Raw genomic sequence first — 26,315 nt, forward strand, 5'->3', positions numbered from 1 at the left:
CAATGAACATTTTGGTACATGACTCTTTTTGAATTATGGTTTCCTCAGGGTATATGCCCAGTAGTGGGATTGCTGGGTCATATGGTAGTTCTATTTGTAGTTTTTTAAGGAACCTCCATACTGTTCTCCATAGTGACTGTACCAATTCACATTCCCACCAGCAGTGCAAGAGTGTTCCCTTTTCTCCACACCCTCTCCAGCATTTATTGTTTCTAGATTTTTTTTTTTTCGCGGTACGCGGGCCTCTCACCTTTGTGGCCTCTCCCGTTGCGGAGCACAGGCTCCGGACGCGCAGGCTCAGCGGCCATGGCTCACGGGTCCAGCAGCTCCGCAGCATGTGGGATCTTCCCAGACTGGGGCACGAACCTGCGTCCCCTGCATAGGCAGGTGGACTCTCAACCATTGCGCCACCAGGGAAGCCCCTGTTCCTAGATTTTTTGATGATGGCCATTCTGACTGGTGTGAGGTGATATCTCATTGTAGTTTTGATTTGCATTTCTCTAATGATTAGTGATGTTGAGCATTCTTTCATGTGTTTGTTGGCAGTCTGTATATCTTCTTTGGAGAAATGTCTATTTAGGTCTTCTGCCCACTTTTGGATTGGGTTGTTTATTTTTTTGTTATTGAGCTGCAGGAGCTGCTTGTAAATTTTGGAAATTAATCCTTTGTCAGTTGCTTCATTTGCAAATATTTTCTCCCATTCTGAGGGTTGTCTTTTGGTCTTGTTTATGGTTTCCTTTGCTGTGCAAAAGCTTTGAAGTTTCATTAGGTCCCATTTGTTTATTGTTGTTTTTATTTCCATTTCTGTAGGAGGTGGGTCAAAAAGGATCTTGCTGTGATTTATGTCATAGAGTGTTCTGCCTATGTTTTCCTCTAAGAGTTTGATAGTTTCTGGCCTTACATTTAGGTTTTTAATCCATTTTGAACTTACTTTTGTATATGGTGTTAGGGAGTGATCTAATCTCGTACTTTTACATGTACCTGTCCAGTTTTCCCAGCACCACTTATTGAAGAGGCTGTCCTTTCTCCACTGTACATTCCTGCCTCCTTTATCAAAGATAAGGTGACCATATGTGTGTGGGTTTATCTCTGGGCTTTCTATCCTGTTCCATTGATCTATCTTTCTGTTTTTGTGCCAGTACCATACTGTCTTGATTACTGTAGCTTTGTAGTATAGTCTGAAGTCAGGGAGCCTGATTCCTCCAGCTCCGTTTTTCGTTCTCAAGATTGATTTGGCTATTCGGGGTCTTTTGTGTTTCCATACAAATTGTGAAATTTTTTGTTCTAGTTCTGTGAAAAATGCCAGTGGTAGTTTGATAGGGTTTGCATTGAATCTGTAGATTGCTTTGGGTAGTATAGTCATTTTCACAATGTTGATTCTTCCAATCCAAGAACATGGTATATCTCTCCATCTATTTGTATCATCTTTGATTTCTTTCATCAGTGTCTTATAATTTTCTGCATACAGGTCTTTTGTCTCCTTAGGTAGGTTTATTCCTAGATGTTTTATTCTTTTTGTTGCAGTGGTAAATGGGAGTGTTTTCTTGATTTCATTTTCCAATTTTTCATCATTAGTGTATAGGAATGCCAGAGATTTCTGAGGAAGAACTTTCTTGAATATGATCAGGAACCCAGAAGCCACAAGGAAAAAAAGTGATAGAAATTATATAAAGAACATATGTAAGAGCCAAAGACACCAAAACCAAAATTAAGACTAATCACTAGTTTAGAGAGAACAATTGCAATATACAACTGATAAAAAGTTCATATTCCTAATAATATGAAGAAATCAATCAAAAAAATCTAAAGGCAAACTGATTAATAAATATTTGAAAAATGATGTTCATCTATACTAACAATCGGGGAAAACCAAGATGATATTTCATCTGTCAAATTACTAAAAATAAATATGAAAAACCTATTCATAAGTGTGGAGGATGAGCACTACCTATGTTGTCGGGGAGTGGATACAGCCGCAAAAGGCAATTTGGCAGTAAATATTACAAAAAATGTTAATGTATATATCCTTTGCGCCAGAAATGACTTCCAGGGAGTCCCTACCTACAGAAATATTTGCACATGTGTGCAAAGCTATGTAAGTACAAGGGTGTTTATTGCATCATTATTTGTAATACTAAAAAGTTGGAGGCAGGGCTTCCCTGGTGGCGCAGTGGTTGAGAGTCCGCCTGCCTATGCAGGGGACACGGGTTCATGCCCCGGTCCGGGAAGATCCCACATGCCACAGAGCGGCTGGGCCCGTGAGCCATGGCCGCTGAGCCTGCGCGTCCGGAGCCTGTGCTCCGCAACGGGAGAGGCCACAACAGTGAGAGGCCCGTGTGCCGCAAAAAAAAAAAAAAAAAAAAAGGATATATTTAGTATGACCCCTTTTTTGATAAAAATCCCTTCCATTCTTCCATAACACCAAATTATCTGGAGATCTAGTCCATCTCTTTATATACATGCATAGAAAAAAGTCTGTAAGAATATATATCAAAATGATAACAGTGGTTTTCCTAGGGAGAGAACTTCCAACTTTCAGTGTATTGATTTTCTGTTATTGTATTGTTCATCTGCTATGAACATCTATTTTTTTTTTTTGTAATTTAAGAAAATGAATGAAATGGCTAATTTAGGAGAAAGGAAATATGTATTGGAAAGACATTAGGGCTCACAAAATCAACAGGAAACTATAAGTTCAGGCTCATAGATAGAATCAGTGGGTTGGAACCAGAGCAACTCTTCTTCATTGTGACTGTGAAGAACCATCTTCACTCCTGATGCGTCCACAGCCAGGGAGGATTTTCTCAACTGGCCCAGTATGGGCCCCAGACCTGTCTCCTACCTGTACTGGTTCTGAACTGGAAGGCTCTCTCCCCTCCAGATTCCACGGTGGGAGACAAGCGCCTAGATTTGCCTGCTCACTAAAACCGCATTCAGTGGAGAAGTAATTCCTGAAAGGTAATCAAAGAACATTTAGAAAAGGGACCTAGATTCAGGACAGGCTCCAGGTTGACAGATGTCCACTACAGTTCACCTCTTGGGCTGCTCCAGTCTTCTGGCACTACTGGGAGGCCAGGTCGTGGAAGGAGATTTATAGATTGGAACCTGTGCATGGAGGGGAAACAGCTGGGTCTCTGGTAAGTTCATTTTTAAATCTCTGGACTTTTTTTCATTGTAAGAAGACCCCCTTAGCTTCTGTTTCCTTTCTTCCGCCTTCCTTGTTTTCTTAGCATGGCTTCCCAACAAGATTAATCACAAAGTCACTCAAGCACCTAGCAATGTGCTAAATCAGAGGCCTTTTTTTTTTTTTTTAAATCAAAGTGTAGTTGATTTACAATGTTGTGTTAGCTTCTGGTGTACAGTAAAGTGATTCAGTTATACATATATATATATATATATATACACACACACACATATATATATTCTTTTCCATTATAGTTTATTACAAGATATTGAATATAGTTCCCTGTGTTATACACTAGGACCTTGTTGTTTATCTATTTTATACATAGTAGTTTGTATCTGCTCAGAGGCTTTCTATGTATGGATTCCAGGAACTGGGAAGCTAAAAGGATGAGGCGATTGCCAGGCTCAATGTGAAGCCACAGGCTCCGAAAATTAAGGGAGCTGCTCCTGGTTCCAAGCTGGCAACGTAGAGAAACAATGCAGAATTAGTCTGAGACATTCTACTGAGCAGGATTTGCTTACAATTTTTAAAAATTATTACTTATGGGCTTCCCTGGTGGCGCAATGGTTGAGTCCGCCTGCCGATGCAGGGGACACGGGTTCATGCCCCCGTCCAGGAAGATCCCACGTGCCGCGGAGCAGCTGGGCCTGTGAGCCATGGCCGCTGAGCCTGCGCGCCCGGAGCCTGTGCTCTGCAACGGGAGAGGCCACAACAGTGAAAGTCCCGTGTATCGCAAAAAAAAAAAAAAAAAAAAAAATTATTACTTACTATTTGCTACCTGCAAAAAAGCATGTGTAACATCCTTGTAAATCTGTGGACCAGGACATTACCATGGTCTTGAAGGCCCTCTGTGCTCTTCCCAGATGCCAGTCCCCTGCCTCTCTCCCCCACCTCAAGGTTACTATTGTGCTTATCATTCTCTTGCTTAAAAAAAAATTTTTTTCCCCAAATACACATGTACCCTAAACAATACATAATTTGGTTTTGTATGTTCTTGAGCTTTACAAAAATGCTGTTACCTGTATTTAACCTTCTGTAACTTTATTTTCACTCCCATGTCTCTGATTTTTATCCAAGCTAATTTGTTGTCACTGTAGTATAATACACTTCACTGCAGTGTATTATTCCAATGTGCACATGTACTGCAGTCGAGCCATTTGCTTTTTCTCAGGGAACCAACTTTTGGTTTGGTTGTTTTCCCATTGTATCTCTTGTTTTCTATTTCATTAATTTCTGCTCGTCTTAGTTATCTTTGTTCTTCTTTTTAGGGTTATTCCATTGTCCATTTTCCCAGGACCTTCTTTTTTTTTTTTTTTAATAAATTTATTTATTTTTGGCTCCCTTGGGTCTTTGTTGCTGTGTGTGGGCTTTCTCTAGTTGCCGCGAGTGGGGGCTACTCTTCGTCGTGGTGCGCAGGCTTCTTATTGTGGTGGCTTCTCTTGTTGCGGAGCACGGGCTCTAGGCGTGCGGGCATCAGTAGTTGTGGCACGTGGGCTCAGGCTCAGTAGTTGTGGCTTGCGGGCTTAGTTGCTCCATGGCATGTGGGATCTTCCCGGACCAGGGCTCGAACCTGTGTCCCCTGCACTGGCAGGCGGATTCTTAACCACTGCGCCACCAGGGAAGCCCCTCCCCTCATTTCTTGAGTTGGATGCTTAGCTTATGGATTTTCAATCTTTCTAATGTAAACATTTTATAATCTTTCAATCTTTCTAATCTTTCTTTCAATCTTTCTAATGTAAACATTTACGTTCAGAATTTCCCTTTAAATACAACTACTGCTGCATCCCATAACTTTTAATATGTAACATTTTTTGTTATTATTCAGTTTTAAGTGTTTTCTCATTGCCATTGTGATTTCTTCTTTGCCCTGAGTTTTACATAGGCATGTTTTAAAATTTCTAAGTGTGAGGATAAATTCCTTTATGTTTTTGTGGGCAGACAGCATGGTCTGTATGATGCCAGTTTTTAAAAATTTGTGGGAACTTGCTTTATGGACTAGCTCATGGTGAATTTTATTTTTTTAATGGTTAAGATGATAAATTTATTTTATGTGTATTTCACCGTGATAAAAAAAATTGGGGAAAAAAAGGGATTGAAGTTCTGATACACGTTACAACATGGATGAAGTTCAAAAACATCACGCTAAGAAGCCAGTTACAAAAGACCACACATCATATATTCCATTTACATGAAATGTCTACACCAGGTAACTCCGTAGAGATGGTGCAGTTTGGTGGCTGTCGGGTGCTTAGCGGAGGAGCTGCGACTGCTCGTGGGCACGAGGTTTATTTCCTGAACGTGTTTCAGAAACGGCAGAGGTGGTGAACCTACAAAATGCCACTGAATTCTTCAGTTTATTTTTTTTAAGTGGTCAAAATAGCACATTTTATGTTAGGTGTACTTTACACCATTTTTTAAAAACCCTATAGAACCGATTAAATTCAGGCTGACAACCTGCACAGAAGGTGCTGGAAGGGGCTCTGCTGCCACGAACACAGGCCCGGCCAGACATGCCCAGGCATGACCTCGAGGCTGCATCTCTGCCGTGTGTCCCTGTCTGGCTACCGCCCGTCAGACCCGCCGGCATCTGCATGCGGTCCTGACCCGGGTCAAGGGTGCCATTTGTCCCACCAGCCTGACCCTTCTCACTCGCCCGGCCTTGGCAGTGAACACCAATGCCCACGCAGGTGCCAGGATCACGCCTGCACCCGGACCATCAGGGGACCAGCGCAGGGCCGTCCTAACTGCCCAAGGTCATTGTCACGATCGAGCTGGACGAGCAGAGCCCGGGAGAGGACGCCACCCCCACCCTCCGTCCACCCCACCCCCCACTGGCCGCCGAGAGGCTACTGGAATGTTCCAGCAAAAGCGAGTGGCCCGGAGCTCGGAGCCGCCCCTGGTGAGCATCTCAAGGACCTGCTTGCGAGTGGGGATGGCCCCACATTCTCCACATTCCGCCTCGGTGATGCAGCCCCTGCCCACGCGTCACCCCACATCACCCTCCAGCAGAGACCCCGTGACCCCCACGACCCCAGGAGGGCACCGCATCGGCTGTGCCGACCCCCATCACCATCCCCTACGTGAGGCCCCAGACAGGCATCCACGCGGGGATGAAGCCAGGAGGGAACCGAGTCGGGGACAGAACGGACAGGCCCGAGCCCCTCGGGGCGGCACTGCCAGGGCCCTGGCCTGAGCTGATGGTCGGGCAGCCGGAGACCGAGATGCAGAGATGCTTGGGCGACCCCTGTGCCGCGGGCCAGCACGGGCTGCTGGCGACGGCTCTGGGTAGACAGACAGCCTGTCACTGTGGTTGAGAGCCATCAAGGGGGCAAAGAAACGAGCTGGGGGACCCCTCGTACAGAGCACAATGGAGGGGACCCTCCTTCCAGCAGGAAGGTCTACCTTATTTTATCCTTTTATGTGTCTGAAAAGACAACGTGAACTATCAAAAGTGCGCCCCTTCTGTGATAACGTGGGTACCCCAGGGTGGGGGGTCATGAGGAGGGGCACCCCGCGGGGGATGAGGACCCCCTGGGAGGCCCACCCGCCTCCGAGCCCCCCACCGACGAGCTCCTCTCTGGCCACCTGGGGCTCCTGCGGGTGGGCTTCTGCTCATGGGGTCTGCTCCCAAAGGGCTGCACTCTCCACTCCCTCAATGTCCTGCCTTGAGCCACGTCCTGGCAGGTCCAAGGGCCGCTCGCAGCGAAACCACACATGCACACAGGAGCCTGCTGTCCTGGACGGGGCGGGCGGCGGCCAGAAAGTCTTACCCATGGGACTGACTCCCCCCCCGCCCCCGCCCACCTTCTCAGGGCGACTTCCAGGCCTCAGAAGCTCCAGGTTCACCCCCCACCTCTAGCTTTATCTACCACCGGCGGACATCTGCCTCCCAGCCAGGACGCACTGGGACTCCTCACTCTCCCCCCAGCCTTCCCAGACCTGCCCGCACGTCTGCCCCCACAACCACCTGCTGGGGCAGCACCTCCTGCCGGCCCCTGGGCTGCTCCGGCCTTTTCAGACTGCCTGCTCCACTCCCACCAGGACTCCACCATCGGGATGTCTCCATGGCCTTGCTGACGGCTCCTCCAGGGTCCACTGTTCTCTTTGGGAGACCCCAGGGCCTGGCCCTCATCACTGGCCACACCCTCCGTGGCCTCAACAACCTCCTCTATGCTAAGGGCTCCCAAATCTCTCTTCAGCCCCGATTGCTCCCCGAAATGCAAGACTCACGCACCCAAGTGCCCACTGAACAGCTTCACTGGGTCTGACGGACCACAGACTGAGTCCGGCCTCTGCTCAAATCTGCGCCCACCCCACACAGGACGCTGCTGGCACCCAGAGGCTGGGCCCAGGGACCTGATCCGGAGCCCACCCTGGGACCCCTGCTGGCAGGAGGCTGAGCCAAGTTCCCCTAACTGAACAAGCGGCCACCGTGGTCCAGAGCCCCTCAGCACCAGGCCAGGGCCCGAGGAGGGTCTGGTGATTGGTGTAAAGTTTCTCTATGCCCAGTGGGGGCCCTGCCCTGGAAGACGAGGCAGGGCACGCTGTTCAGGGTCGGGGCCTCCGGGTCATGGTCAGAAGCTCTCCTCTGACCCACAGCCCCTGGGACTCTATATTCAACCAACAGACCTGCCGTGGAGGAGGAACGGATGCCTCCCTGGGGGGCCCGGTAGGGACTGGGAGGGGCCGATGACCAGGTCTGGGGGTGGCCGCAGCTGGGACAGACACACGGGAGCAGTGTCCAGCCATCCCAGCCAGGGCCCTTCCCGCCGGGGGGCATCAGGGCTTCTCCTGGGCTTTACCTCACGGCACCACTGACCAAGCCAGTGCCCTGATGGTGGACACACCCCTAGCCAAGGGCGAGGACACCAGTGAAAACCCCACACGAGGCCACACCCGCTGCCCACTCTGCTTTCAGACTCTTCGCGAGGAGCACCTAAGCCTCGGGCCACCAAGCTCCATCGTTCCCCGCCTCGCAGAGCAGACATGTCAACCCATCACCGTGACACACGTCGTGGGAGAGGCGGTACTCACTGTCTTCTCCAGGACAGGGCATGCTGGCTCCTCGGGGATGCCGGGGAAAACGTGAAGGATAGCCCTTCGTCTTTGCGCTGACAGGACAGGCGGAAGGCCTCCATCTGGGAGGACACAGTGCAGGGGTCAACTTCACTGTCCACCCACTTGAGGGTGAGCGGGTGGCCCTGGTGGAGGTGGCACATCTCCCGCACCTCCTCACAGAGCTTGTCAAAGGTGGTGGTGGCGTCCAGGCTGGTGATCAGGATGTCCCTGCTGTAGTGCGCCTTCAGGTGTCCGCAGCCGCCGCTCCTGTCCATCTTGCGGCCGGTCCTGCTAGGCATGGCGCCCTCTGCAAGCTGCCGTCAGCGCCGCGCCCCGGACGCTCGGGCCATGGCGCGGGGCCCCAGCGGCCGGGCTGGGGCGCAGGTGAGGCAGACGGCGGAACGCGGAAGGGAGCGCGCGGCACGGGAACCTAGGAGCACGGCCTGGCCAACTCCGCAGAACTTAGCAGCAGGCGGGGCGGGGCCTCATGGTGAATTTTTAATGAGAGTTTTATGTGACCATGAAAATAATCAGTATTTTCATTACTTTTTAATGATTCATTGATGGGAGTCCATTTTGCCCTTTGAGACTAAATGAGACAAGGGCACTGCTATTCTGTGCTGTTCAGTGTCTGGCACACAACAGGGATTATGCTGAATGATTTCTCCTCGCCCCTCCAAATCTACTCTTCCACCTCTCCACCCAGCTCTGTGGACCACATCTTTTTTTCTGGGGTTTCCAGTTGGGTTCAGCTATACCCGTGGGAGTTTGGAGGGTGGCGGGAGAGAGAGATTGGGGTATTTTTCACCCGAGCTCACTTCCAGCTGGGCTGGATTGGCAATGGCTTCCTGCTTCCTGAAGGTCACAGCTCCTGTCAGATGGCTTTTGCCTGTAGCTACAGCTCTGGCAGTGTAGCTTCCACTAACCACTCTTCCCTTTACCCCATCAAGCCTAGGAGCTTCCCACTGCTATTAGTCTTAGGATGCTTTGCTGATTCCCCATAACCCTGCTTACATCTTTTAAATAGTCCCTTCATTAAACTTCCTTCAGTTCCTCCTTTTGAGTATGCCATCTCTTTTCTGATAGCATCATGATTGATACAGTAGCATAATGAATATTTGTAGAATGAATTATGTGAAACCATCACACACAAATTTTCACAGAACAAGACAGAACTTGGTGTTTGAGTGATGCTCAGGTTGAGTGATGCTGAAGAGTAGAGTGCGAGGGGGCACTAGAGAGAAATAAGACGAGAGAGATGGCAGGGACCAGATCATGAAGGACCCTGTAGGCCATGAGTTATGTTCCTATAGGTCTAGTTCCCTGAGAAACAGACTCTGAGATCGATATTTATATGCAGGAAGTTATTGGGGAGATCTCTAGACCACTTAGGATCAACACCTTCGAGACGCAAAGGAAGCGAGAACAAGCAGAGGAGAAATCTGAAGTGCAATGAAGCTGCAAAGGAGGCCCGAGCCATTCCATGGGGAGCTGTGGACCTTTAAGAATACTACAAAACTGTCCTACCTTGAGGCTGCAGGGTAGAAGTTCACGGTCTCTGCCACTTTAAATGTCACACAGTACTCAGGAGAGGGCACAGCCCATGTCCTCCCTTGAGGCTACAGGGTAGAAGTTCATGGTCTCTGCCACTTTAAATGTCACACAGTACTCAGGAGAGGGCACAGCCCATGTCCTCGGCCCCAAGGCTGGAGCCGGAGCTGGAAGACCTTGGAGCCTGCGTTCTTCAGCAGAGAGTTACTTTTTTCTCCTTCACCTTCTGGTGCCAGAACCAATTCTGGATATGCTTCATCATTTAGCATCATGAAGACCTAGAAAGTGGAATGAGAAGCTGGGAAAAAGATCTCTGCTGCTTCCTCTTTTCTTTCCTAAGAGAGGTGATCCCTGGGCAGCAGCTCAGGCTTTTAGAGACAGACTTGGAGTTGGAAAGACTTTTTAAAGCACCCCGTTTAAGCCCCTCTCTTTCAGCGGAGGACACTGTGATCCAGAGAGGAAAGGTGGCCACACAGCTAGTTAGAGGCCAGGACAAGACTAACACCCATGTTCCTGATCCCCAGGCCAGTTTTCCTTTCTTAATTATTCCCTTTGGCCCTCTGAGCTGAAAGGAGGCTGGCAGATGGGCTCCTTCATCTCTTCCAGCCATGGGGTCTGGCATAGCCTCATGTATGGAACCCCCATCCAATGTCAGGCACTAGAAAGGAGTCTGTGGCAGCTCATGTCATCAATCCCATGGTCCTGGGATGCTAGGATGTGAGAATAGCTTAAGAAGCACAGCTTGCTGAACCAGAAGCTAAGGTGAGGGATGCCGGCCAGGGCAGGTAAGGGGAGAGGCAGCCTGAGGATGTTACCAAGTGCTCACAAATTGAGGGTTGGGGGACGGGGCACCAGCTGGGCCAGGGTTTCCCTGTGGGGTAACTTTTCCCTCCCCAGACACAGGGGAGGAGGACCTTTCGCTGGACAACACTGCAAGCTGGATCCAGAAGAGCCAACTGCAGCAGGAAGAGAAGGGTGTGGCAGAGCAGAGAATGAGGGCTTTGGGCATCTAGAGAAGGTATCTGTCTTTGGTGGGCCTGGAGAGCTGAGTGAGGTTGGAGACAATCTCAGAAGGTCAGGCTGGCCCAAGGAGGTGGAAGATTTGTGCCATTTGTGGCTTTCAATTGTCAGCTGTTGGCTGCAGGTCCTGTACTTCTTGAGATTGTATTCAGGAGAGCTTGTGTTCAGGAGAGCTCTGTGTGCTGTCTCTGGTGTGTGTGGTCCTAACAGATGTTTCTGAGTAATGCAGAAGAATCTGTAAGTCATAGGCCTGTTCCGTGGGCCAAGCCACTGGACGAGAGGGACAAAGGTTTTCATGTCAGCATTTGGATAGAGGAAAAATGTGGCAGAGGCTAGGTGGATGCTTTCCCTGATGCTGGAACCCTGGGGGAAAAGAGACTGGGGTAGATGTGAACCTATAGGTCAAGCCTGTGACTGCCTTTCCTTCTCTCCCTCTTGAACCTGTACTATGTCCAGACTTGCAGGGCCTGACTGTGGGACCTACCATTGTGTCCTTTGGAAACAGGAGCCCCTGATCCTCATGCTCAAGGACGAGATGGGGGGAGGGAGAGTGACTGGTGTACTGCTGTGATTAAGTGGTGAGTCTGAGTGGTCACTACCTCTTTCCCTTCCCTAGACTGTGAACCTGGTAGGCAGAAAGGGCAGACTGCCAACACAGTGGGAGGACAAGAGCATGGGTGACAGAGCGCTGACACTGCAGGGCAGGAGTAGGCAGATGGGCAGGGAAGGTGTGGTGTCTAGCAGGGAGCTCAAGCTGCTCATTCTCAGCAGGTTCAGTGGGACAGTAAGGTGGAGGCTTTCCGAGAGATGCTCATCCCTGTGTCTTATCCCTCCCTGGCCACACACAACAAGGGACTCGAGCAAGAGGGCTGCACTCAGGCCTAGTGGCCCACGTGCCCCAGCTTGTCCTTAAGTATCTTACTGTCCAGGAAACGTGCAGTTCCTGGTGAGAAGCCCCCAGCTGCCCACCCACATTCTAGAATTGGGAGAATACACCCATCTCCTTGGGGTGAAGTGCTGATTCAGCTGAAAGAGGTCTAATGTTCGCCACAGTGCTTGGGGCACAGTGGAGTAAACTGCAGCCCTTATTAGTCTCTAATTTATAGGAAGAGCATGGTCTTGGGGCCAGACACAGCTGAATTAAAATTCAGACTCTGCCCCTTAGCCAGGCTATGTGTCGGGGCAGGTCATTTTTCTTCTTAAAACCTCAGCACCTCATGTGAAAATAGTGATGTCAGTGGCTATGTTTTGCAGAGTTATTGTGAGGTTATATCACAATATATATATCACATATTATATCACAATGTATATATCACATATTATATCACCAGTCCAGTCCTCTTGGGCAGCAGTCCCCAAACTTTTTGGCACCAGGGACGGGTTTTGTGGAAGACAATTTTTCCACGGATGGGGCTGGGGGATGGTTCAGGCGGTAATGCAAGTGATGGGGAGTGATGGGGAGTGGTAGCAAGTGAAGCTTCGCTCGCTTGCCTGCCGCTGACCTCCTGCTGTGCGGCCCAGTTCCTAACAGGCCACCGACCAGTCCTGGTCCGTGGCCCGGGGTTTGGGGACCCCTGATCTGGTGGCTAAGACTCCACACTCCCAGTGCAGGGGGCCTGGGTTCAATCCCTGGTCAGGGAACTAGATCCCACATGCCGCAACTAAGAGTTCGCAGCCCACAACTAAAGACCCCACATGCCACAACTAAAGATCCCATAGGCCACAGCTAAAGATCCCGCATGCCGCAATGAAGATCCCGCAAGCGGTAACGAAGATCCTGTGCCGCAACTAAGACCTGGCACAGCCAAATAAATAAATATTTAAAAAAAGAAAGCCCCTCTTAGAACTTATTTTCCAATGGCAGTTGATATAAAATAACATATAAAAACACAAGAGAATAAATTAATACCAGAAAGAGGTAAGTGCATGGAAAACAAGATGGAAGACAATAAAATGAAAGGTGTCATTTTAAATTAGGTGGTAAGGAAATAACTCTATGAGGAATAACTCTATGACATTTGAGCAGAAAAATGAATAATAAAATTTAATCAACTATACAAAGTTGGAGAGCTACAGAGAGGGCAAGGGAGATTGGATGTTCTAGGCAGTAGGAGCAGCAAAAGCTCTAAATGGGAACAAACTTGGCATGTTTATGAAACAAGAAAGTAAAGGTGGCTGAAGCCCAGAAAGCAAGGGAGAGAGTTCGAAGGTGAGGTAGGAAAAGAAGTTAGGATCAGTTTATGGGCTGTGAAGGCCAGGGTAAGGATTTTAGATTTTATTATTAGTGCAGTGAGAAAACACTGGAGCAGAGGAATAATATATTTAACTTATGTTATGAAAAGGTCACTGCCTGCTGGGTAGACAATGGGTCATAAAGGAGCCATAGAAGAAGCAGAGAGATGTACTGAAGAACTGTAGTGATACAGCAGAGATGGAGCAGAATAGATGGAATCAGGTTAGATTTTGTAGATTGAATTAATACAATTTGCTTGTAATTTGGATATGGGTGTGCTGAGGAAGGGAGCATTGAGAATGATTCCTAGGTTTTGGCTTGGGCAGCTGGGTCCCTGATGAGGGAACTTTACTGAGATGAGGGAGATGGGAAAGGAACAAGTTTGACAAAGAACTCAAGACTTCTGGTTTCCAATCTGGTTTGTAAGACTTCTGGTTTGTAAGAAGCTTGGAAGTTGCCACTCCATCCTAACAACAAGTAAAACACTGAACAGACTGAAAAATAAACAGATCCATCAGAGAAGTGAGGTCACAGAGCAAACTACTGCCCCTAAAATTGGAGAGAGAGATAGGCCAATACAGAGCAGAAACCTGCAGGAGCCATTGCCAGGGTATGAAAACCTGAACTGTAACTGATGAACTGCTGGAGGCTCAGTGTGGACAAGTTTGAGGGCTAGAAACTCCAGGGGTACCCAGTCATAGGGGACCCCCACACTTTTATGAGTTTTACCTCCAGTAGCTTGGCCATTTCTCACAGTAAATATTGAAGAAAAATCCCCTCTTGCTTCCAGTAGGGGTGGGGGAAAAGGAACCATTTTGAACTATGCCAGAACATTCTGTTCTTCTTAACAAGGCTTGCCCTAAAGAGAAGTTATTTTACCAGAGTCTAAACTATTGGGGTTTGTTTTTTAGAGACCAACTAACCTGGGGGAAGGGAAACACCCAACTCCAGCCCACTCTGGCCATCCTGTGCCACCTAAGGGGTGGCTAGGGGAGGACTGAGAAGCACTTGCGAATTTCACAGTCCAGAGGCACAGGCTCATTAAAAGACTGACACCTAATCACAGGACTACAGAACAGTTCCTCTCCCCACACCACATCATCACACTACTAAAGGCCTATTTACCATAGTTCCCTTTACCCAGTATATCATGTCTTCATCAGACAAAAATTGAGGGAATCTGTTGCCAGTAGACCTGCCTTTAAAGAAATGTTAAAAAAAAAAGTTCTTCAGAGAGAAGGAAAATGATATAGGTCAGACATTCAGACTTACAGTATGAAAAAAAAAGAGCACCAGAGAAGGAATAGTGAAGTTAAATAAAGAGTTTTATTTATCTTATTTTTAATTGATCTCACAATAATAGTTTCTTCAAAATAATAATAGCAATCATTTATTCAACTATGTATTCTTACATATGTATAAATATATGTATATATAATTTATATGTTTATGTATAATTGAAATAAATGACAGCAATGATATAAGGAACGAGAGGAAGGAATAAGGATTATTTTGCTATTATAAGGTACCTGTATTACCCATGAAGCAGTACAGTTGACCCAAGGGTTAGGGGTGACGATCCTCCATGCAGTTGAAAATCTGCATATAACTTTACAGTCCTCCCTCCATATGTATGCAGATCTGCATCCACGGATTCAACTACTGTGGATCATGTAATACTGTAGTATGTATTTATTGAAAAAAATCCACATATAAATGGACCAGTGCAGTCCAGACCCATGTTGTTCAAAGGTCAACTGTATAGTGTTATTTGAAGGTGGACTTAGATTATTTATAAACATATATTGCAAACTCTAGAAAAAACACTAAAAAAATGTTTTTTAAGAAATACAACTGATATGATAAAAAAGGAAAGAAAATGGAATCGCTCCTCGGCCTTTTGGCTAAGATCATGTGTAGGAAAGAAAATGGAATAATATAAAATGTTCATTTAAAACCACAAAAGGCAGAAAAAGAGTGGAAGACAAAAATAGGAACAAAGAACAGGGCAACCAATAGAAAACTGTAACAAATAGGGTAGATACTAATCCAACTATACCCATAATCACTTAAATATCAATTATCTAAATATACCAATTAAAAGACAGATATTGTCAAAATGGATCAAAAAAAGAACCCAACTATATGTTGTATACAAGAAACCCACTTTAAGTACAAAGACACATATAGTTTAAAGTACGTGGATAGACAAAGATATACCATGCTAATACTAATTAAAGAAAGCAAGAGGGGGTGGGATAGGGAGGGTGGGAGGGAGGGAGACGCAAGAGGGAAGAGATATGGGAACATATGTATATGTATAACTGATTCACTTTGTTATAAAGCAGAAACTAACACACCATTGTAAAGCAATTATACCCCAATAAAGATGTTAAAAAAAAAAAAAAAAAAAGAAAGCAAGAGTAGCTATTTTAATTTCAGATGAGCAGATTTCAGAGCAAAGGAAGTTATCAAATATAAAGAGGGGGGCTTCCCTGGTGGCGCAGTGGTTGAGAGTCTGCCTGCCGATGCAGAGGACACGGGTTCGTGACCCGGTCCGGGAGGATCCCGCATGACGCGGAGCGGCTGGGCCCGTGAGCCATGGCCGCTGAGCCTGCGCATCCGGAGCCTGTGCTCCGCAACGGGAGAGGCCGCAACAGTGAGAGGCCCGTGTACCGCAAAAAAAAAAAAAAAAAAAAAAAAAAATATAAAGAGGGGCATTCCATAATGACAATAGGGTCAATTCTCCAAGAAGACATAATAATTTTTAATGTGTATCTGCCCAACAACAGAGTGTAAAAATACACAAGGCAAAACCAGATAGAACTTCAAGGAGAAATAGATGAATCTGCTATTATAGTTGGAAACTTCAACACCCCTCTATCAGAAATGGACAGATCCAACAGGCAGAAAATCAGTAAGAACACAGTTGAACTCAACAGCATATCAATCAACTAGATATAATTGACATCTGTAGACTACTTCATTCAACAACAGCAGAATACATATTATATTCTTCTCAAGCCCACAGGGAACATTCGCCAAGATAGACCACTTTCTGGGCCATAAAACACACCTTAACATATTGAAAAGAATAGAAATCATATGCTTGCTCTTAGACCATGATAGACTTAAAGCAGGAATCAATAACAGAAAGGTAGCAGGAAAATCCTCAAATACTTAGAGATTAAACAACACACTTCTAAATAACACATGGGTCAAAGAAGAAACCTCAAGGGAAATTTTAAAATATTTTGAACTGAAAAAATATCATTTATCAAAATTTGTGGGATACAGCAAAGCAACTGTCATGGTTAATTTTATAATATGTCAGCTTGACTGGGTTAAGGGATGCCCAGATAGCTGGTGAAACACTATTTCTGGCTGTGTCTGTGAGGGTGTTTCTGGAATAGAGTAGCATTTGAATTGGTGAACTGAGTAAAGTAGATGGACCTCCCCAAAGTGGGTGAGCATCATCCAATCTACTGAGGGCCTGAACAGAAAAAAAGGCAGAAGAAGAGTGAATTCATTCTCTGTTTAAGCTGGGATATCCATCTTCTCCTGCCCTCAGACATTGGAGCTCCTCGTTCTTAGGCCTTCAGGCTCAGACCAGGGCTTATGCCATGGCCCCTACCTGGTCCTCAGGCCTTTGGACTCTGGCTGAATTATACCACCAGCTTTCCTGGTTCTCTAGCTTGCCGATGGAAGACTGTGGGACTTCTTGGTCTCCATAATCACGTGAGCCCATTCCTATAATAAATCTCTCTAAAAATATATGTTCTGTTTTTCTGGAGAACCCTGATTAGTACAGCAGTGCTTAGAGGAAAATTCATAGCATTGAATGTATATAATCAGAAAAGAAAAAGGATCTAAAACCAGTCATCTAAGCCACCTTAAGAAGCTAGAAAAAGAAGAGCAAATTAAATCCAAAGTAAGCAGAAGGAAAGAAATAATAAAAATATAGAATCAGAAATAAATTACATTGAAAACAGGAAATCAACAAAACCAAAAGCTGGTTCTTTGAAAAAATCAGTAAAAGTGATAAGCTTCTAGCTAGGCTAACTAAGAAAAGAAGGGAGTAGACACAAATTACTAATATCAGAAATGAAAGAGGGGACATGACTACAGATCACATAGACATTAAAAGGATCATAAAGGAATATTATGAACAACTCCATGCCCACAAATCTGATAACCTTGATGAAATGGACCATTCCCTGAAATACACACTTTGCCAAAACTCACACAAGAAGAAACAGATAATCTGATAGGTCTGTGTCTATTAAAGAAATTGAATCAATAATTAATAACCTTTCAAAATAGCAAGCACCATGCTCATACTGGTTCACTGGTGAATTCTGCTAAACATTTAAGGAAGAAATTATATCATTTTTCTACAATCTTTTCCAGGAGACAGAAGCAGAGGGACTGCTTCCCAACTTATTCTACCAGGGCATTTCCCTAATACCAAAACCAGACAAAGACATTACAAGAAAAGAAGACAACGGATCAATATTTCTCATGAACATAGATGCAAAAATTGTCAACAAAATATTAGCACCAACAATGTCTATAAAGAATTAATTAATTGGGGCTTCCCTGGTGGCACAGTGGTTGAGGGTCTGCCTGCCGATACAGGGGACGCGGGTTCGTGCCCCAGTCCAGGAAGATCCCACATGCCGCGGAGCGGCTGGGCCCGTGAGCCATGGCCGCTGAGCCTGTGCGTCCAGAGCCTGTGCTCCACAACGGGAGAGGCCACAACAGTGAGAGGCCCGCGTACCGCAAAAAAAAAAAAAAAAAAAAGAATTAATTAATTAATTATAGAATTATACCATGATTTAGTGGGATTTATCCCACATATTCAAGGCTGGTTCAACATTTGAAAATCAATTAATGTGAAATCATCCCTCAGTATCCATGGGGTACTGGTCCTAGGACTTGCCACGGGCACAAAAACCCTCGGTTGCACAAGTCCCATAATCGATCCTCTGTATCCACGGGTTCTGTATCTATGTATTCAATCAACTGCAAGTTATTTTGTGGATATGGACAAATTGATTCTAAAGTTTATATGGAGAGGCAAAAGACCCAGAACAGCCAACACAATACTGAAGGAAAAGAACCAAGTCAGAGGATTGACACTACCTGACCTCAAGACTTACTATAAATGTACACTAATCAGGACAGTGCGATATTACTGAAAGAATAGATAAATAGACCCACATGAATTTTGTCAACTGATCTCCAAAAAGGAGCAAAGGCAATACAATGGAGAAAAGGTAGTCTTTTCAACAAACGGTACTAGAACAGCTGGACATCCACATGCAAAAAAATGAATTTAGACTCAGACCTTATACCTTCACAAAAGTTAACTCAAAATGGATCACAGAACTAAATATAAAATTATAAAATTCCTGGAATATAACATTTTCCTAGGAGAAAATTTAGATGACCTTGGATATGGTGATGACTTTTGGATACAACACCAAAGCCATGATCCATGAAAAAAAGAAAAGAACTCTTAAAACTCAACCTGATTAAAAAATGGGCAGGGGATTTCCCTGGTGGTCCAGTGGGTAAGACTCTGTGCTCCCAATGTGGAGGCCCACGTTCGATCCCTCGTCAGGGAACTAGATCACACACTCACGTCGCTACTAAGAAGCCCGCATGCCGCAACTAAAAAAAGATCCCGCATGCCACAACTAAGAAGTCCACGTGCCGGTGCCGCAACTAAAAGAAGATCCCGTGTGCCGCAACTAAGACACGGTGCAGCCAAAATAAATAATAAAATAAAATAATAAATAAAAAATAAATATTTAAAAAAATGGGCAAAAGATCTGAACAGACACCTCACCAAAGAAGATATACAGATGGCAGATAAGCATATGAAAAGATGCACTACATCATATGTCATCAGGGAAATGCAAATTAAAACAATAAGAGATACCACTACACACCAGAAAACTGACACCACAAAATGCTGATGAGGATATGAAGCAACAGGAACTCTCATCTATTGCTGGTGGGAATGCAAAATGGTACAGTCATTTTTTTTTTAATATTTATTTATTTAGGCTGTGCCAGATCTTCGTTGCGGCATGTGGACTTCTTCGTTGCAGCATGCATGTGGAATCTAGTTCCCCGACCAGGGATTGAACCCAGGCCCCCTACATTGGGAGCGTGAGGTCTTACCCACTGGACAACCAGGGAAGTCCCAGTGCAGTCCCAGTCACTTTGGAAGACAGTTTGGTGGTTTCTTACAAAACTAAACATATTCTTAGGGTACAGACCAGTAATCATGCTCCTTGGTATTTATCCAAAGGAACTGACAACTTATGTTCACACAAAAACCTCCACACAGATGTTTATAGAAGATTCATTGACAATTGCCAAAACTTGGAAGCAACCAAGACGTCCTTTAGTAGGTAAGTTGATAAATAAACATTGTCTGATACACCCAAACAATGGAATACTATTTAGTGCTAAAATGAAATGAGCTATCAAGCCATGAAAAGACATGGAGGGAAACTAAACACTTATTACTAGGTAAAAGAAGCCAACATGAAGAGACTACTCACTGTATGATTCCAACTTTATGACATTCTGGAAAAGGCAAAACAGTGGAGACAGTGCAAAGATCAGTCTTTGCCAGGGGTTGGGGGAAGGGCAGGATGAATGGAGCACAGAGGATTTTTAAAGCAATGAAGCTATTCTGATACTATAATGATGGATACATGACATTATATATTTGTCAAAATCCATAGAATATACAACATAGGAGTGAACCCTAAGGTAAACTATGGACTTTCAGTGATAATGATGTGTCATTGTATGTTTACCAATTTTAACAAAAGTACCACTCTGGTGGGGATGTTGATAATGGAGGAGGCTATGCCTGTGTGGGGGCAGGGGGGTATGTGGGAAATTCCTGTACCTTTTGTTCAATATTGCTGTGAACCTAAAAAAACCTAAAAAAATTTTAATACATTTTTTAAAGAGTGTATTAAAATTAATAAAGATATTCACTTCTGACTTAAAAAGAAACTGGGTTCTGGCCTGGCATGAGGTGGACTTCAGATTCCATTTACAGAGCACTGAGGGTGGAGATATTGGGGAATAAACTTTTCTTCTTCCTCCTATAAAGATTTATTGCCAAACAGAACAGTTGTTCTCTTTTTGGAAGCACCCATAGCTTGAACTCTGACTTCTATAACAAGTTATCTAACTTCCCTTAAAAAAAAAAAGGTCCTGTTGGACTAGGGGGTAGAGACGGTGAACAGGGAAAAAACTGCATTGAAAATCCCATCAGGTTTTTGTCTAATGTTCTTAAAGGGCTTTAATTTGAACTTCATCAAGAATATTAGCATCCAGCCCACAAAAGATGATCAAAATAATTAGAATTGGAAAGTCAGAGAATTGAGAAGAAACCAACCTGTTCTTTTCATATGGTTTTTCTTTGTTGCTTTTTCCTTTATGCAATGTTTTCCTGTTTTTGAAGAGGAGCAACTGTGGATTTTCTTTATCAAAGTGATTTTGAATGGCTGGGTTTGGTTTTAGAAATAGTTTTGTAAGTCTTTTCAGTTTGAAATAATACTTCCTTCCCTAACCCCTTCCAACACAAATGGGGTTTGAACATTCTCTGCTGTTAAGGAGTGGAATTAGTTAGGACCCTTGTAATCAACAAAAATGTTTTGGGATAGCACAAGCAAAAGGGCTGTCTTTGGGACTTTACTGGTGGCCCAGTGGTTAAGACTCCGTGCTTCCAATGCAGGGGACGCGGGTTTGATCGCTGGTAGGGGAACTAAGATCCCACATGCCACGTGGCCAAAAAAAAAGGTTGTCTTCTATAAAGGTCCAAGGCTATTTAACAGAATGAGAGGAATTTAATGCAACATGTTCTGGATACAAGTTGGATGCAGAGAGCATTATCTTTGACTTGTTTCTGAACCTCTTTTTTATTATTCAATCTGCAGCCAACTACCATGGTTTCGGAGACAATGGCCCTGTAATACACGTCTATTCTCGTCAATAGATGTATCAGACTATGGAGGCCAATTAATTCCTACTTCAAATTCTTAGGAAAGGAGTCTAATTGGGTTCAGTTTGGATCAAGGCATATAGAGCAATCAACTGTGGCAGGGGGACAGGGTGCACCACGTGCATGGGGTTCCCTTTCTGCAAACTTGTGGTTGACGAGTAGAGGCAAACTGGACTAGCTGTGTAATTTGTGGGGCCCTGTGCAAAATGAAAATGCAGGGCTCCCTTGTTCAAAAATTAAGACTTTCAAGATGGCAACAGCAGGACATTAAACCAAGTGTGGGGCCCTTCTAAGTGTGGGGTCCTATGTGACTGCACAAGTCTCATGCCCTGAAGCTGCTCCACGCTCTGGTCCTGGAGGAAGAGCCTCCAAAAGGAGTTTTTAGACTCCATATGTTGGAAATAGAACCAGTGTTTCCTGTTTTTTGAAGATCGTAACTTTAGATTGACTTATGTTTTCCACCATTTTTCTAGTTCCTTATCGCCTCTTCAGATCCAGATCTTCAGAACTTTATGTGGAATTGCTTGAATGTAAGTTAGTTGTATTTTTAAAAGTCTTTCGTCCTTTCCTTTTATTGTTAGGCAATGATCTTCTGGAAGGTTGTGCAAAATTTGATTCGGGTTAACCACCTTCATGAGAAGAGTTGTAGGAGAAGATAATGTCCTTTTTCTTTCTTTTTTCTTCTTTTTTCGGCTGTGCTGCCCAGCATGCGGGATCTTAGTTCCCCGACCAGGGATCAAACCCGTGTCCCCTGCAGTGGAAGCGTGAGTCTTAACCACTGGACGGCCAGGGAAGTCCCTGTCCTTTTTCTTTTTAACTTTTTATCTTGAACTAATTTTAGACTTACAGAAAAGTTGCAAAGATAGGCTTAAGAGTTTCCATATACCTCTCCTCCGTCTTCCCCTAATGTTACCATCTTACATAACTACAGTACAATTATCAGAACCCAAAAAATTAACATTGGTGCAATACTACTAACTAAAGGCCTTTTTTGAATTTTACCAGTTTTTCTACTAATGGCTTTTTCTTTTTCTAGGATCCTGTCCAGGATCCCACATTGCATTTAGTTATTTCTCCTCAGCCTTGTGCAGTCTGTAAAAGCTCCTTAGTCTTTCCTTGTCTTTCATGACTGACTTTTTTGAAGAGTACTGGTCAGTTACTTTGTCAAATGTCCCTCAATTTGAGTTTGTCTGATGTTTTAGAATAGCTAGACTGAATATTACAGGTATGATGTGTGTCCTCAGTGAATTCTATCACAGGTTCATGATGTTATGTATCTTATTACTGGTGATATTGACATTTATCACTTAAGGTGGTTTACACTAGGTTTCTCCCTGTAAAATTACTATCTTTTCCTTTATAGTTAATAAATATCTTGTGGGAGATATTTTGAGACTATGCAAACTCTGTTTCTTCTCAAACTTCTGCCCACTAATTTTAGCACTCATTAAAGGAACTTGTCTGCAACAATTACTAGTGTTTACCTAATGGTGATATTTTCTATAGTTCTTTTTGTCTTTAGGCTTATAGTATCCCATCAAGATGCTGTTTCCCAGAATTCATCTTAGTTCTTTTCCTCCCATCCTTTTTAGTGTAGTTATGTTATTGCTTTAGAATAGGTTCATTTGTTAGCATTTTTATTCCATTTGGGTTCTCTCCACATCCTAGCTGGTTTTAGTTGTTTGTTTATTTTGGGGGTATGTGATACACCACTATGGTTCTAAGGGTCAAAGCAATACAAAAATATACACTATCCAAGATGGCGTACTAGGAGGATGCAGAATTCGCGTCTCTTCACAACTAGGGCACCTACCAGGCACCAGTGGGGGACCACGGACACCTAAGGGGACAGGAGGAACCCCCAGCCATCAGGTAGGACGTGGGGCATGGGGGGAGTGAAGGGGGAGGAGAAGTGGAGGCAGGACGGGACTGGCGACCCTGAGGGGCAGCTGGGGGAGGGCAAGGGATCCCACGCCCTAAGGGGAAAATTGGGGAACAACTGGGAGGGCAGAGGATCAACAGGGAGCATGGCCAGGTTTCCCCTACCCACTTGGGCCCCCAGGAACCTCTGCTGAGATCCCAGGCCTGATCCTCTGCTCACCAAGGCCCCCTCCAGATGCACAGCTCCTGAGGGAGTGGCAGGGGGAGAAGGGGGAGCAAAAGTAAAGGCCGGACCTCCAGGACCAGCACCCCTGAGCGGTGGTTGGGGATGGGGAGGTGTTCTGACACCAAGTGGGTCCCCCACCCCACGGTTAGGGGTCCAGCGGTGACGGGGGAGACCCTGGGGGAGACGGTGGGGGAGAGGCATGAAGGAATGGAAGGGAACGCGGACAGCGCTTTCCCTGTCCACTTAGGCACTGGGGAGCCTGTTGGGCTCCCAGGCCTATTCCCCTGCCCTCAGAGTCTCCCTCTTGCCGCTCAGAACCTAAGCCCCGCCCCTACACCCGCACCCAGGGCCCTACCTCTACACTTGGAAACCCCCAACTCACTGGGCCTAAACCCCACCGACACATCCTCACTCAAGGTCCTACCTCCAAACTCCAGAACTCCTCACTCCAGACGCCCTGCTTTCGACGGGCTGCCTCTCCCCTTCCGCCGCAGGTACTAAGCAGAAGCACCGCCCCATGCTTGAACGTCGCCCGGCCTAGGCCCCGCCCCATGCGCAAACATCACCCCCCACACGCCTAGGTCCTGCCCCACCATAAACCCCACCCCCGCCTAAATTCCACCCCCGCCTAAACTCCGCCCCCATAGCCAAGGTTTTTCATTTTTCTTTTTTTTTTCCTTTTAGATTGGGGTTCTGTTTTACTTTGTTGATTCATTGATGTTGATTCTTTTATATTTTTATTTTTCCTAATAAATATTTATTTTTCTAATTTTATTTTATTCTTTATACTTTGTTATTGTTCTCTCCTTTTGGCTTGTTCCACCACCCCCCCCTTTTTTTCTTTTTCTGTTGTGGTTTTATTTTACCTTGTTGCAGTTGTTTCAATTATAGTTTTATTTTTCCTAATATATACTTTATCTTTCTAATTTAATTTTGTTTTTTATTCTTTGAGATTGTACTGCTCCTTTTTTTCTTTCTTTTTTTTTTCTTTTTTTTTTACTGCGCTACAAAGCTTGCGGGATCTTGGTTCCCAGGCCAGAAGGTCAGCCCCGAGCTCCTGTGGTGGGAGCTCTGAGTCTTCCCAGAGGTCCTCATCTCAGCACCAAGACCTAGCTCTATCCAACTGCCTGCAAACTCCAGTGCTGGACGCCTCAAGCCAAACAACCAGTAAGATAGGAATACAGCACCACCCAACAAAAAAAAAAAAAAAAAAGAAGAAAGAAACGACAAAAAAATATGTTACAGATGAAGAAGCAAGGTAAAAACCTACAAGACTAAATAAATGAAGAGAAAATAGGCAGCCTACCTGAAAAAGAATTCAGAGTAATCATAGTAAAGACGATCCAAGATCTAGGAAAAAGAATGGAGAAAATACAAGAAACATTTAACAAGGATCTAGAAGAACTAAAGAGCAAACAACCAGTGATGAACAACACAATTACTGAAATTAAAAATACTCCAGAAAGAATCAATAGCAGAATAACTGAGGCAGAAGAATGGATAAGTGACCTGGAAGATAAAATGGTGGGAGTAACTGCCAGGGAGCAGAATAAAGAAAAAGGAATGAAAAGAATTGAGGACAGTCTCAGAGACCTCTGGGACAACATTAAACACCCCAACATTCGAACTATAGTGGTTCAGAAGAAGAAGAGAAAAAGAAAGGGTCTGAGAAAATATTTGAAGACATTATAGTCAAAAACTTCCCCTACATGGGAAAGGAAATAGTCAATCAAGTCCAGGAAGCATAGAGAGTACCATACAGGATAAATCCAAGAAGAAATACGCCAAGACACATATTAATCAAACTATCAAAAATTAAATACAAAAAAAATATTAAAGGCAGCAAGGGTAAAGCAACAAATAACATACAAGGGAATCCCCATAAGGTTAACAGCTGATTTTTCAGCAGAAACTCTGCAAGCCAGAAGGGAGTGGCAGGACATACTTAAAGTGATAAAAGGGAAAAACCTACAACCAAGATTACTCTACCCAGCAAGGATCTCATTCAGATTCGATGGAGAAATTAAAACCTTTACAGATAAGCAAAAGTTAAGAGAATTCAGCACCACAAAACCACCTTTACAACAAACGCTAAAGGAACTTCTCTGGGCAGGAAACACGAGAGAAGGAAAAGACCTACAAAAACAAACCGAAAACAATTAAGAAAATGGTAATAGGAACATACATATCGATAATTACCTTAAATGTAAATGGATTAAATGCTCCAACCAAAAGACATAGACAGGTTGAATGGATACAAAAACAAGGCCCATACATATGCTGTCTACAAGAGACCGACTTCAGACCTAGGGACACATACAGACTGAAAGTGAGGGGATGGATAAAGATATTCCATGCAAATGGAAATCAAAAGAAAGCTGGAGTAGCAATTCTCATATCAGACAAAAAAGACTTTAAAATAAAGACTATTACAAGAGACAAAGAAGGACACTACAAAATGATCAAGGGATCAATCCAAGAAGAAGATATAACAATTGTAAATCTTTATGCAGCCAACATAGGAACACCTCAATACATAAGGCAAATGCTAACAGCCATAAAAGGGGAAATCGACAGTAACACAATAATAGTAGGAGACTTTAACACTCCATTTTCACCAATGGACAGATCATCCAAAATGAAAATAAATAAAACACAAGCTTTAAATGACACATTAAACAAGATGGAATTAATTGATATTTATAGGACATTCCATCCAAAAACAACAGAATACACTTTCTTCTCAAGTGCTCATGGAACATTCTACAGGATAGACCATATCCTGGGTCACAAAGCAAGCCTTGGTAAATTTAAGAAAATTGAAATCATATCAAGTATCTTTTCCGACCACAACACTATGAGACTAGATATCAATTACAGTAAAAAAAATGTAAAAAATACAAACACATGGAGGCTAAACAATACGCTACTAAATAACCAATAGATCACTGAAGAAATCAAAGAGGAAATGAAAAAATACCTAGAAACAAATGACAATGAAAACACGATGGCCCAAAACCTATGGGATGCAGCAAAAGCAGGTCTAAGAGGGAAGTTTACAGCAATACAATCCTACTTCAAGAAACAAGAAAAATCTCAAATAAGCAACCTAACCTTACAC

The 26,315-nt window shown here is 44.6% G+C and overlaps 1 pseudogene; it reads right to left on the reverse strand.

Annotated features, from left to right (window-relative positions):
- Nucleotides 1-3,932: 3,932 nt before the first annotated feature.
- The window catches only part of LOC137219937 (protein kinase C zeta type pseudogene), a 29,659-nt pseudogene continuing 7,276 nt past the window's right edge, over nucleotides 3,933-26,315 (reverse strand).

This window comes from Pseudorca crassidens, chromosome 2, assembly GCF_039906515.1.
Source record: "Pseudorca crassidens isolate mPseCra1 chromosome 2, mPseCra1.hap1, whole genome shotgun sequence".
In the NCBI taxonomy this organism is placed as follows: Eukaryota; Metazoa; Chordata; class Mammalia; order Artiodactyla; family Delphinidae; genus Pseudorca; species Pseudorca crassidens.